This window comes from Aedes aegypti, chromosome 2 (genome assembly GCF_002204515.2).
Source record: "Aedes aegypti strain LVP_AGWG chromosome 2, AaegL5.0 Primary Assembly, whole genome shotgun sequence".
Taxonomy (NCBI): Eukaryota; Metazoa; Arthropoda; class Insecta; order Diptera; family Culicidae; genus Aedes; species Aedes aegypti.
This window is the reverse complement of record NC_035108.1, coordinates 48,120,114-48,132,256: the sequence shown is the minus strand read 5'-3', so window position 1 is coordinate 48,132,256 and position 12,143 is coordinate 48,120,114. Positions and strand designations below refer to the sequence as shown.

The window sequence follows — 12,143 nt, the reverse complement described above, 5'->3', positions numbered from 1 at the left end:
CTTGTTAGAATGAGAACACGCTATTCATGCGAGATGCGCGTTAGCATTTCGTAAAAAATGTCTATGAACCATTGCACGAGTTCACGAATTTGACGTTTGAGCGGTGCTAAATTCACTCGTTGCCATGGCCACATACATAACACGGCACCGCTCAAACGTCAAATTCGTGAACTCATGCATTGGTCCATTGTTTAAGTGAATGAAAACTGAAATTTAGTGATAGGTAAGTAGGTACAAGAATTTTCGACGTAGTCATCCTTACCCCACAATTAAATGATCTTAGAAGTTGTCTATAGCGAACTCGAAATGCGTAATTCTTTCCACCTCATTAGATCTCGCAACGCTGCTGGCTGTGGAGGATTAGCTTTTACACGCGACACATTCATCATTAGCAAGCAGTCTGACCAGCCTTGGATCAAAACGGTCACAGCACAGCAGAGCAGCTCATACTGAATGACCACTTTGACCCCCAGCGATTTTCTGCGTCGAAGGGGTGCGTCAAACGGATTACAGCCCCCTCGGTCAGCTGCGCGTCATCTATCCAACCAGAAAACTACCGTTCTATAGATTAGGTTCCTCATTAGCGACCGCACATCTACGCGTCGGAAGATTTCCAATCGATTGGATGGACAAATTGGACGACCACATTGGCATCAATCGGTGATGGACAGCCAGATCTCGCGGTGGTCAGTTTGCACGCGTTACGGTTCGACGGAACAGAGCAAAACCGCTGCTGCTCGCTGATGGCTGGGCGAGATTTCGCTTCTCCCCTTCGGAAAAGAAAGGATTCAGATCGATTATGGTACCTATATTGGAAATTTTCAGTGCAAACCGGATGCGGATTTACATGCATTAATGTGGTAAATTATGCAGTGCCTTTGAAGTATGCCACTAATTGCGTGATTCAAAGTTTCTATAGTATTCTGCTATGCACTATGGGTCAGAAATCAAAATTTCGCTACAAAAGTCCTAAATATTTTTTTTTTATAAAATGGACTATATGGGATGAATTTAAAATTACTAAGAACTTACCGAAGAACTTTTATTCGATTTATTACAGAATTTTATTGCACTTTATAGAGTTGAACTTTGCTCAAACGGGAGATTTCATCAGCCTATTTTAAGAAAATGTGGTTTGTTTAAGAAGTTTCAGAATGTTTATTCATTCTATTCGTTCCCTGATATACCATTTTCAATGACGGCGTACTTCGCCTTAATTTAAAAACGTTTAAATATCTCGTCATATCGAATTTTGGTAAAAATACTACAATCAACATTTTTTTCAAATATTCGTAAAATTTCTCGAAATTTTGATTTTTAGCGCATTGTGCAGTGGTAGTTGAAGCTGGTTGGAGCGACAGCTGCAATCATATAGAAGATTACTTCCTATTTTATCCTTCCGTGAACTTGACAAACGGCAAAACACGCGAGAAATTTCCATCAATCAAGTTCCGTGGTTCCTATGGTAGCCAGCCGCAATTTTGTGCCTCGTCTTTTGCCAGATATCTATGTGCCATCTGGTTGTGCGACCTTTGCACTGCACCGCGCGTGGAAATGGTTGCGAAAATTGTTTGATGCTAGCTAAAAGCGTTGAAGTCGAATTGCTCGTTCTCGACACTGCAATATCCGCATCCCATTCGTGATTATACGGTTTGTGGTAGTCGGCACAGGAGACACATTCTGCAATACAATAGTTTTCCATTTCCATAGTAATGGAAAATAATACGGTAACTTATCCTTACTGCACTGGTGGATAGGTAGGGTAAGTGTTCCCTTAGTTGTGGGTGTTCCTATAGTTGCGGTTGTGGCATTTTCACTGATTTTATAACTTTAGCCACAGAACCGACGCTGCCAATCGACGTATTGGCTTGTTGATACATGGAATAATCGAAAAAACGTTCAAATTGCTTTAAAACTGATGAAATATCACTAAAATTACTAAATCTTTTCTTACTTGTACCAATAGTTGCGGTAAAGTGTTCGTATAGTGGAGGATCCCATAAGAAAAGCACGGATATCGCAACTATAGGAACACAAATTAAAAATATATCGTAACTAAAGGAACAGTGTACCAATAGTGGAGGTATTATTTTTCACTGACATGCCGTGGATTACTGCGATGAAATCATTTTTCTCATTAAGTCGATGGTCGTTACTTCCCGTTACAACATTAACATGTACATTAATTGCGCTTCTTGAATTTAGGTGGTTAAATGAAGTTCAATCGTGCTTAGTACCTCCACTATTGGTACATCTACCCTATGTTCTACACAACTATTTTTTTTCCACGCGACAATAAATTCGACTGCAGAGACAAAGACAGCGACCACAAACCAGGCAGCAATAAATTGAATCTGACGGATTGGATACATTTCTCATCGGTTTACTATTGAAAAAAGTTTCCATTATCATTAGAATGGCTCTCGTTCATTTAAGGTAAATGATGCGCCGAAGCCAAACCTCTTATTTTCAAGAGCACAAATCTAGAGAATCAGACACCCGTTTGTGCTAAAAATTTAACTGACTGGCCACTCGCTGGTGGTTACCAATCGATCAAATTTTCAGCGCAAACGGTTTTCAGGTTCTCTAGATTTGTGCTCATGAAAATTCGAGGTTTGGCTTTGATGCATCTTTACCTTAATAAGCTCTAGGCGTAACGGAGCCCAAATCATTTGAGGCCTTTATTATGTTTTTTTTTATGAGATTATCCGGAGATCTTAAGGTGAAACATCTCAGAATCCAAAGATGACCGGCATTGGCGTAGCTAGGATTTTTTTCTGGAGGGAGCCTAGGAGGGGGGCCTGGAAAATGCTTGTTTTCAAAACCATGTCGGTCGCAATAATCACGTTTTTTTTTTTCAAATGTTACTTTGTCTCATTTCGCGGCACATCAGTGATATTTGTAAATTTCAATTTTCGCTACGGAAAAGATTCATTCTTTCAGTAATCCAATCAAAAATTCTTCAAGTATTCATGCAAAAAAAAACTCACAAGGAATATTCTTCATGATTCTTTCACGAACTTTTCCGGTATTCCATTATTTGCTTTGATCAGATACCTTTGAAAATTCCTGCGGGAATTTAAATTATTTTCGTACTTTTCAGTGCCTTCTCCAAGAACTCCTTTACTAATTTTTATTGAGTTCGTCTTGGGATTCTCACAGAAAATCTGATCTCACTAGAATTTTGAAAAAGTCAGATAATGCATTAAAAATTCTTTTAATCATTACTCCTGGAAGGACCTCTTCGTACATACTAAATATTCATTCCAGTTGTCAATTTAAAGTATGCTCCGCTTGTTCATTAATAATTTGAATTTTCAGTAACTACTAAGGATTTGTCCAAAAAATATTACAAACAAATCTAGGAGTGTCACCAAAAATGTCTTCAAGATCATCAAGCAAGGATTCATTCAACGAATTTTTTAGAGAGTTCGCTCCCATTTTTCCAACTTTGCTCTTAAAGTTCTTCCTAGAGTTTCTCTACAGTATTGTTGGAAAATATGGCAGCAAAAATTATACGAAAGTTCTGCATAAAAATTGAATGATTCTTCCAGCTGTTACTCTAAGAATTCTTCGTAATATTTCACAAGAATTTCATGAGCAATCAAAAAGAATCCAATTGGAAAAAATAATAATCATAATTTCTCAGAGAAGTTCTCCACAGATCTATCTGCGTTTTTCATAGATAATTATTTCTTAGATTTTTTTTAATCAAGAAGCAACATCCTGCATCCCTAAAAACCCTCGATTTTTTTTTTCAGAAATGTTTAAGGAATTTTAATATTCCTTTAAAGTTCCTAGCAAAATACGTTCAACTATTGATTCAAAATCTCTTCCGCGAAAATACTCTAATATTTTCCGAGTAATTTGTTCAGGAATTTCTTAGAGAATTATGTTATTGTTTCTCTAAGATCATTTCAAAAAAAATTAACAGAGATTTTACTATTTTGCCGAAAATTTTCTTTAAACCGCACTAACGATTTTTTTGGGAAGTTTTTAAAGAAATTGTTCATCAGATTTACTAAGATTTTGCAATATATACTTGAACTTCTCAAAAAATGTTTATTCATTCAAGAAGTTCCATCAAGTATTCTTTCAGTTCTAGAAATAACTGTCATTTTTTCCGAATGGTTATCTAATGATTCTTCCATTAATAACGTTATAAAATTATCCACTCCACCAGTGTTGACCAGACTCATTCCCCGAAATTCGAATTGTGAAGCCATGAACTGTTATAACTGTGCGTTGTATTCCTGAGATGGAGGGGGAGATGGTTGGGCTTGAGTGTTGCACATGGGATCCGACAGTTTCGATCTCGGTGGGCCGCAATTCAAGTTTCGGTGAAATGATTCGCACTCACTCACTCACTCACCGAAACTTGAATTGTGGCTCTCTAGAATCAAAATTGATCGATTTTGTGTGCAGTACTCAAGCTTAACCATCTGCTTTTCTTTCCTAGGAGGATAGAGCATGGTTGTAGTAGTTCGTGGCTTCGTAGCGCGGAAAATGTTATTTTCGGGGAAATGAGTCTGAACAACACTGCACTCCACATTATTTGGTTCAAAAAATACTCCAGGAATAGCTCAATATTTTTAGGGATTGCTTTACAAATTCCTCTACGAATCACTCCATATCGGATTTCTAGAAAAACACATACAGAAAAGATTTGAAAGAAGTTTGTTGGTATTTTTTTGAATAATTGTAGCTTTAAATATACCGTTTTGTCTCAAATTTCAAATGGCGATATGGTTGAAATGTTTCACTGAAATATGCCATTACATCACCAGGAAACGGCAGTCAATTGCAATTCAATTTTAACTTAGAACTAGTTCAAATGAAATTATTTGCTAAATTGTTCATTTGAATACGATTTATTCGTGCTGTTCGAAATTTGAATCAAGGTGTTCGGAATATATGACAGAACAAACACAGTTTTCGGCATTTGAATCAAAAGTTGAAATGGACAATTTTAACAGTAAACCGAACAACTCTCAGTTAGACTATGCGTAGAAATCAACATTTTCACAAATATCAGCTAATTTATGTCTATCAGCATTTGAAGTCACTGTTGGCCTTAAGTGTTCGGAATATGAGTCAAAACGGTAATTTGGAAAAATTTACTAAATTATTATCGTAAAATTTTATTTTTTAAAACTTGTTGGCAATGTATCTCACAAAAAAGCTTAAGTATTTCTTGTAGGATTCACTAGAAAAAATCGTGTTCTGTTCAGTTGTTAAAACGGATGGAATTTTTACTGAAAGTATTTGTAATATTAGATAATATATTGTATGAACTCCGAAACTTCATTATACTATGGTAAACATATTGATGTCGAACCAGTTTTTCCTACCTTTAAAAATCCAAACAAACGTTTTTGAATGGTCTATTATCGATTATTTTACAGTACTGTAGAAGTTTAATGCGAAAGCTATGCCTGTATGTTTTGAGAACATTACGTATATGTATTCTTATTAAATTCTTAATGTACGATTTTAATGAATTAAAATCTCAGGAGAAACTTTTACACTACTTTGAAAATTTGTTGAGGAATTTCTGATGGACTTTTAGAAATCAGGAAACACACGTATTTTTCGAAACTCCTATAATTTTCCTCTGGAGGGGCCCAGATAGCTGTAGCAGTAAACGCGCAGCTATTCAGCAAACCATGCTGAGGGTCGTGGGTTCGAATCCCGCTGGTCGAGGATCTGTTCGTAAAGTAAATTTTCTCGATTCCCAGAGCATAGAGTATCCTCGTACCTGCCACACGATATACACATGTATAAATGGTCAATCGGCAAAGAGAGCTCTCAGTTAATAACTGTGGAAGTGCTCATGAGAACACTAATCTGAGAAGCAGACTTTGTCCCAATTGGGACGTAACGCCAGAAAGAAGAAGAAGAATAATTTTCCTATTTTTAAATCCAGGGAAACAACAAAATGTTGAAGCAGGTAGAATAATAGATGGGCAATGGCACAACGAATGATAAGTTATTATTTATAATCTTTTCTCTAGAGGTAAATTACAGGATAGTTAGAACTTCTTTAATGAATTTACAAATAAAACAAATCTTTAAAGGAGCTCCATCAGAAACTTCTTTAGAAGTTATCCTTATCATCTATCATTCCTTTACTATTGGTTCTCTAGAATTCCGGGGATTTGAAGCGAAATTTCTAAAAAAAGAAAACATAGAAGAATTTTTGACGCAATTTGTGATGTTTTTTTGGAAATATTTATTAAGGACTCTAGATGAACTTCTCGAAATTTGTGATAAAATTTTGGGAAGAACTATTTGAAGGAATTCACGGAAGAAGTTAAAGTAAAAAGTGAGCGTCATTTTTAGGTACATTCAAGAACATATTCCGGAATCAATTTGTTAATAAAAAGTAGACAGAATAAATTTATGTCCACCAGGAGGAATTCACTTTGAAAGTATGATCAAGTCCCACAATATTATTTGACTGATTTCCAAGAGATTTGCAAAAGTTCTGTAGTCGCCCTTCAATATTCTATCTTTTCAATTATTTTTTCGAGCATTATTTGGGTTGATTAATGTACGGATTTATTTAGTGAATTCTCATGAGGAAATTATCATCTCTGGACAGTGAATATGCTGCTTTATGCTGAAACAGCATTATTTGGATTATTCAGAAAAAATACGAATTTTAGGAATCAAATTTCCAGTATATTGACACATTTTTGTACCACGGTATTTTTTGCAAGACGTCGAAAAATCACATATAACAAATATAACAAATATTATTATCTTCATCAACGAGATTTGCAGCCCGAGGCTGGCTCATCTCGGTCGCATACAAACAAGTTCTTTCAGTAACCATTCGATCGACAGTCGGACGGTTAAGCTTTCGGTTGTAGCGCGATTCACCAAAGCCAGAACCGCCACGCTGATGTTGTATGAGACAGGCTAGGTTTTCTCATAGTTGTTCAACATAGAATAACGTTACTACTGAAAAGATTCTTTTTTTTTTTTTTTTTTTTTTTTTTTTTATTTCTTTATTAGTATCATTCCAAACATTACATTCATTTCTTATATCTAGGTGTTCTGTGTTATTTGACAACACTATCATCCTAATTTGGTAAAACAAATTTAAGATTTAATTAACATTTTGTTAACAACATATTACATTTCATTTGCCGTAGCAGTTCAGTTTTTTTTACAGGTGAGTTGATTTCACCTGCTTATAAGAGAAGAAAAAAAAACCTTTTTAATATACTTAACCTAACTTAACCTAAACATATAACGCATTAATCGTGGCAATAGAAGATTGTAACGATTTTTGCCTGAAATTATTAATGATTGTATTTGACATTTGTTCCAATGTTTCAACATTGGATATTCTATGTAACTCATTGGTACTATACCAGGGAGGAAGCCTCAGAATCATTTTCAAAATTTTATTTTGAATTCTCTGCAGAGCTTTCTTCCTGGTATTACAACAGCTAGTCCATATTGGTACAGCATACAACATGGCTGGCCTGAAAATTTGTTTGAATATCAACAGCTTGTTCTTAAGACAAAGTTTTGATTTTCTATTAATAAGGGGATAGAGACATTTTACATATTTATTACATTTGGCTTGAATGCCCTCAATGTGATTTTTGAAAGTTAAATTCTTATCTAGCATGAGCCCTAGATACTTAACTTCATCTGACCAATTTATTGGAACCCCTCTCATCGTGACAACATGTCTACTTGAAGGTTTCAAATAAAGAGCTTTTGGTTTATGTGGGAATATTATTAGTTGAGTTTTGGAAGCATTAGGAGAAATCTTCCATTTTTGCAAGTATGAAGAAAAAATATCCAAACTTTTTTGCAATCGACTACAGATGACACGCAGGCTTCGTCCTTTGGCGGAGAGGCCTGTGTCATCCGCAAACAAAGATTTTTGACATCCCTGAGGTAGCTCAGGTAAGTCAGATGTGAAAATATTGTATAATATTGGTCCCAAAATGCTGCCTTGAGGAACACCAGCTCTTACAGGAAGTCTTTCAGATCTGGAGTTTTGATAATTAACCTGAAGTGTACGATTTGACAGATAACTTTGAATTATTCTAACAATGTATGTTGGAAAATTAAAGTTTTTTAATTTTACAATCAAACCTTCATGCCAAACACTGTCGAATGCTTTTTCTATGTCTAGAAGAGCAAGACCAGTAGAATAGCCTTCAGATTTGTTGGAACGGATCAAATTTGTTACACGTAAAAGTTGATGAGTGGTCGAATGTCCATGGTGGAATCCGAACTGTTCATTGGCAAAAATTGAATTTTCGTTGATGTGGGCCATCATTCTGTTCAAAATAACCTTTTCAAAAAGTTTACTGATGGAGGAAAGCAAACTGATTGGACGATAGCTAGAAGCTTCTGCAGGATTTTTGTCTGGTTTTAAAATTGGAACAACCTTAGCATTTTTCCATTTGTCAGGAAAATATGCTAATTGAAAACATTTGTTAAATATATCAACTAAAAATGATAAGCTACTTTCTGGAAGTTTCTTGATGAGGATGTAGAAAATTCCATCATCGCCAGGAGCTTTCATGTTTTTGAATTTTTTAATAATAGTTCTCACTTCTTCCAAATCAGTCTCCCAGGCATTTTCAAAAACGTTCTCTTGATTGAGAATATTTTCGAAGTCCTGAGTAACTTCATTTTCAATTGGACTAGTAAGTCCTAAATTAAAATTGTGCGCACTTTCAAACTGCATAGCAAGTTTTTGAGCAATTAGTTAGTAATAATTTGTTTTCCTCTTTCAATGCCAGTATAGGCTTCTAAGGTTTTTTCAAGATTTTAGATAACTTCCAAAAGGGCTTAGAGCCAGGGTCCATTTGAGAAATTTTATTTTCAAAATTTTTGTTTCTTAATTTAGCAAAACGTTTCTTGATTTCTTTCTGCAAATCCTGCCATATAATTTTCATAACAGGATCGCGAGTGCGTTGAAATTGCCTTCTCCTCACGTTTTTAAGACGGATCAAGAGTTTAAGATCATCGTCTATAATCACGGATTCAAATTTTACTTCACATTTTGGAATTGCAATGCTCCGGGCTTCAACAATGGAATTTGTTAAAGTTTCAAGAGCATTGTCAATATCAAGTTTAGTTTCTAAAGAAATGTTAACATCAAGATTGGTGTCAACATACGTTTTGTATATATTCCAGTCGGCTCGTAAATAATTGAAAGTGGAGCTGATAGGATTGAGAATCGCTTCATGCGATATTTGAAATGTAACAGGGACATGATCAGAATCAAAATCAGCATGAGTAATCATTTGGCTACAAAGATGACTAGAGTCGGTTAAGACCAAATCAATCGTAGATGGATTTCTAGAAGAGGAAAAACATGTGGGGCTATCAGGGTATTGAATTGAGAAATATCCTGAAGAGCACTCATCAAATAAAATTCTGCCGTTGGAATTACTTTGAGAATTATTCCATGACCGATGTTTGGCATTAACTGAAGAGATTCTAATTTCAACAACAAGAGTCATGTACATAGATTCATAAGATTTTGCTTCATGTTAAATTGTTTTTTTTTTCATCTTTTATATTTTTTTTGTCATCAAAATTTCTGGGGGAGGGGGGGGCCTGGATGGCTCTGGAGGGGGCCAGCCCCCCTGCCCCCCCCTGTTCCTACGCCAATGATGACCGGCACACATTGGTAGGGTGACCATTTCCTTAAGATTCAAAATCAGGACATTTTGCAATTCTTACAAATTACTTGGGCAAGTTCTATTTTTTGACGTTCCAAACAGCATTTTCGAAGATTTTTTTGCCAGTTTTATTGATGAGGATTTGTTATGTAATGGGAGATCACGAGAGACTTCTGATAAGCGGGTATGAGTAAGTACAAATTCTTAAATGCCTTAGGTAACCTTTTGCTAAGACAATATTATATCACCTTTCCGAAAACATTGGAGTGTTTGGACTACGCAAGTCAAACCACAGAAGTTGCCGAAAAATCGCTAGAACTCCATCAATGATTTTGCCGGGGATCTGATAAGAATTTTCTCAATGTTATCATTTGCAGTCTGCCGAAAACCCGAAAAGAAATCTTCTTTTCAAGACTATTGTTTACAATTATATCAATTATTTCTCAAGGAGCCCCCCAAAAAGAAAGCATTTTGGAATCTGTCAGGGGTCTTAATGTATTCATAATATCCCACGAAAAATTCCCTGCAATAATCTCCCAGCAATTTTGCGATGAACTTCGAAACTATTCTTCAGTGTCTAATCAAGATTCTAATGAAAACATATCATAAATCCTTCTAAAACCTTTTGGGAGATACCGGTTTTACAGACAATCTAATTAAGATCTTTTCAACAATTTCATAAAGAAGCTTTCGTTAAGTTTCCATAAAGATCTCGTAAGAATTCGTTAAGGATCTCGCCAGTATTTCAGAGAAAGTCCTACAAAAAGCAATCAAAGATTTTGGGAGAAATTCGTCCAAGATTTTCCCTGGAAACCGAAAATTTTCTACACGATTCTCTGAAACATCCGTTTAGGATAGATTAAGGAAATAGATAGTTTAGTTTTAACTAATTTGAAACATTTAGGTATATCATTCCTTGATGCTCGTCAAACAGGAAAAATCAGGACAAAACTTAAAATATGAGAAATAAATCAGGACGCCTCAAAAAAGTTTCAAAATCAGGACGGATGGAAACCCTACACATTGGTCCAGAATTTCAAATAGTTGGCAAAAACCACATTTCAAAACTTAGTTTTTAGTTGAAAATCAACAAACATTCATCATTCATTCAAACATTCATCTACAATATCAGATAGCTGAAAATACGTACGAGAAGTTAAAAATAAACATGTTTTTCTGCATGTTCAGATGTTAAATAGGTGCACATGTCCAAAAACCTAAATATTTGCTTCAAACTCAACTAATCAATTTTCACCAAAACCCGTGTAAATTTGGGTTTCAGCATATTTTTTCCTGGTCGATAACTCATTCTCATATAGATTCAACATCTTCGAATACAAATTTATATTCAAGTGTCGTTAACCTTATTGAATTAATACTTATTGTGGTAGGTACCTCAATACAAATCGCTCCCCAGCACTCCCACAGGAGATATCTTGCTCAAACGCGCGTTTAAGACTAAGGAATCGATTGAAGAACATTCTTCTTGCCTAAGTTTGCCTAAACGGTAGTTGTTTGAAAAAGGTGAGAGCCAAAAAACATATGAAAAACAGCTTTTTTGTTAGAATTTACCCTATGGCAACCACAAAAAAGGGGACTATGCCTAAAATAAAGTCCTTAACCCTAAGTCATGTTCCAAAACCCTTATAATGGCTAAAAATAGTGAAATATTGAGAATGCGCAATTTTTGCCATGATTTCTCAAAACTGGACCAATGTGCGGCATAATGATCGACTTGTACCCCTACTCACTTTTTCAAAGGCATTAAATTGGAGAAATAGTTGGAAAACGTTTCTGATCTTTTTATTCCAAGCTTTTTGCTAGTGCACAAAGCCAAAATAAGAAGGGCACGGTTGTTGGATGCTTTTTTCGCTAGATTTGTGTATTTGAAGTTTTAGTGCAATCTTAGAAGGTGATTCCCCTTATGTGAAATCATTTCCGGATAATCGAGCAATATTTTTTCTTTCTATTTTCAACATTCTATTTAATTAAAAAGAGAATTAAAAGTATTCATAGATATTATATAACATATTTGCATAAAACCTTAACTTTCAATTTATTGGATAGGAAAACAATGCTCTAAACAAAATTTACTTGAGCAACAGTTGTTGGAAATTTGTTTAAATTTATTGAAATAGTAAAAAAGTTTTGATCGTAATCAATAGTTGTTTTGTGTGCTTGTTTATCAATACTTGAACTTTTGGATTAACAATTAGGATGAATGAGTGTTCTAATTAAATTATAATCTTATTCCAATACTTGCGTACATTTCGCCCCGAAGTCCTCGCGTTCATCCCCTACCATTGGACAACGACTACAACGCGGTTTGATGAAGTTGAAATGCAGACAATATAAATATTATATATAATACACCAACACCATTGCCTACAAAAATATTCCCAGATCATCCCTCGTGGGGATCGAACCCACGACCTTTGGATTAGAAGTCCAACGCGCTATCCGCTGCGCCAGAGGGAC

The 12,143-nt window shown here is 35.3% G+C and overlaps 1 non-coding gene across 1 annotated transcript; it reads right to left on the bottom strand.

The window, feature by feature from the left end:
- Positions 1-12,070: 12,070 nt before the first annotated feature.
- Positions 12,071-12,143, bottom strand: Trnar-ucu. Its single transcript has one exon. It is a non-coding gene; the product is annotated as a tRNA-Arg (tRNA).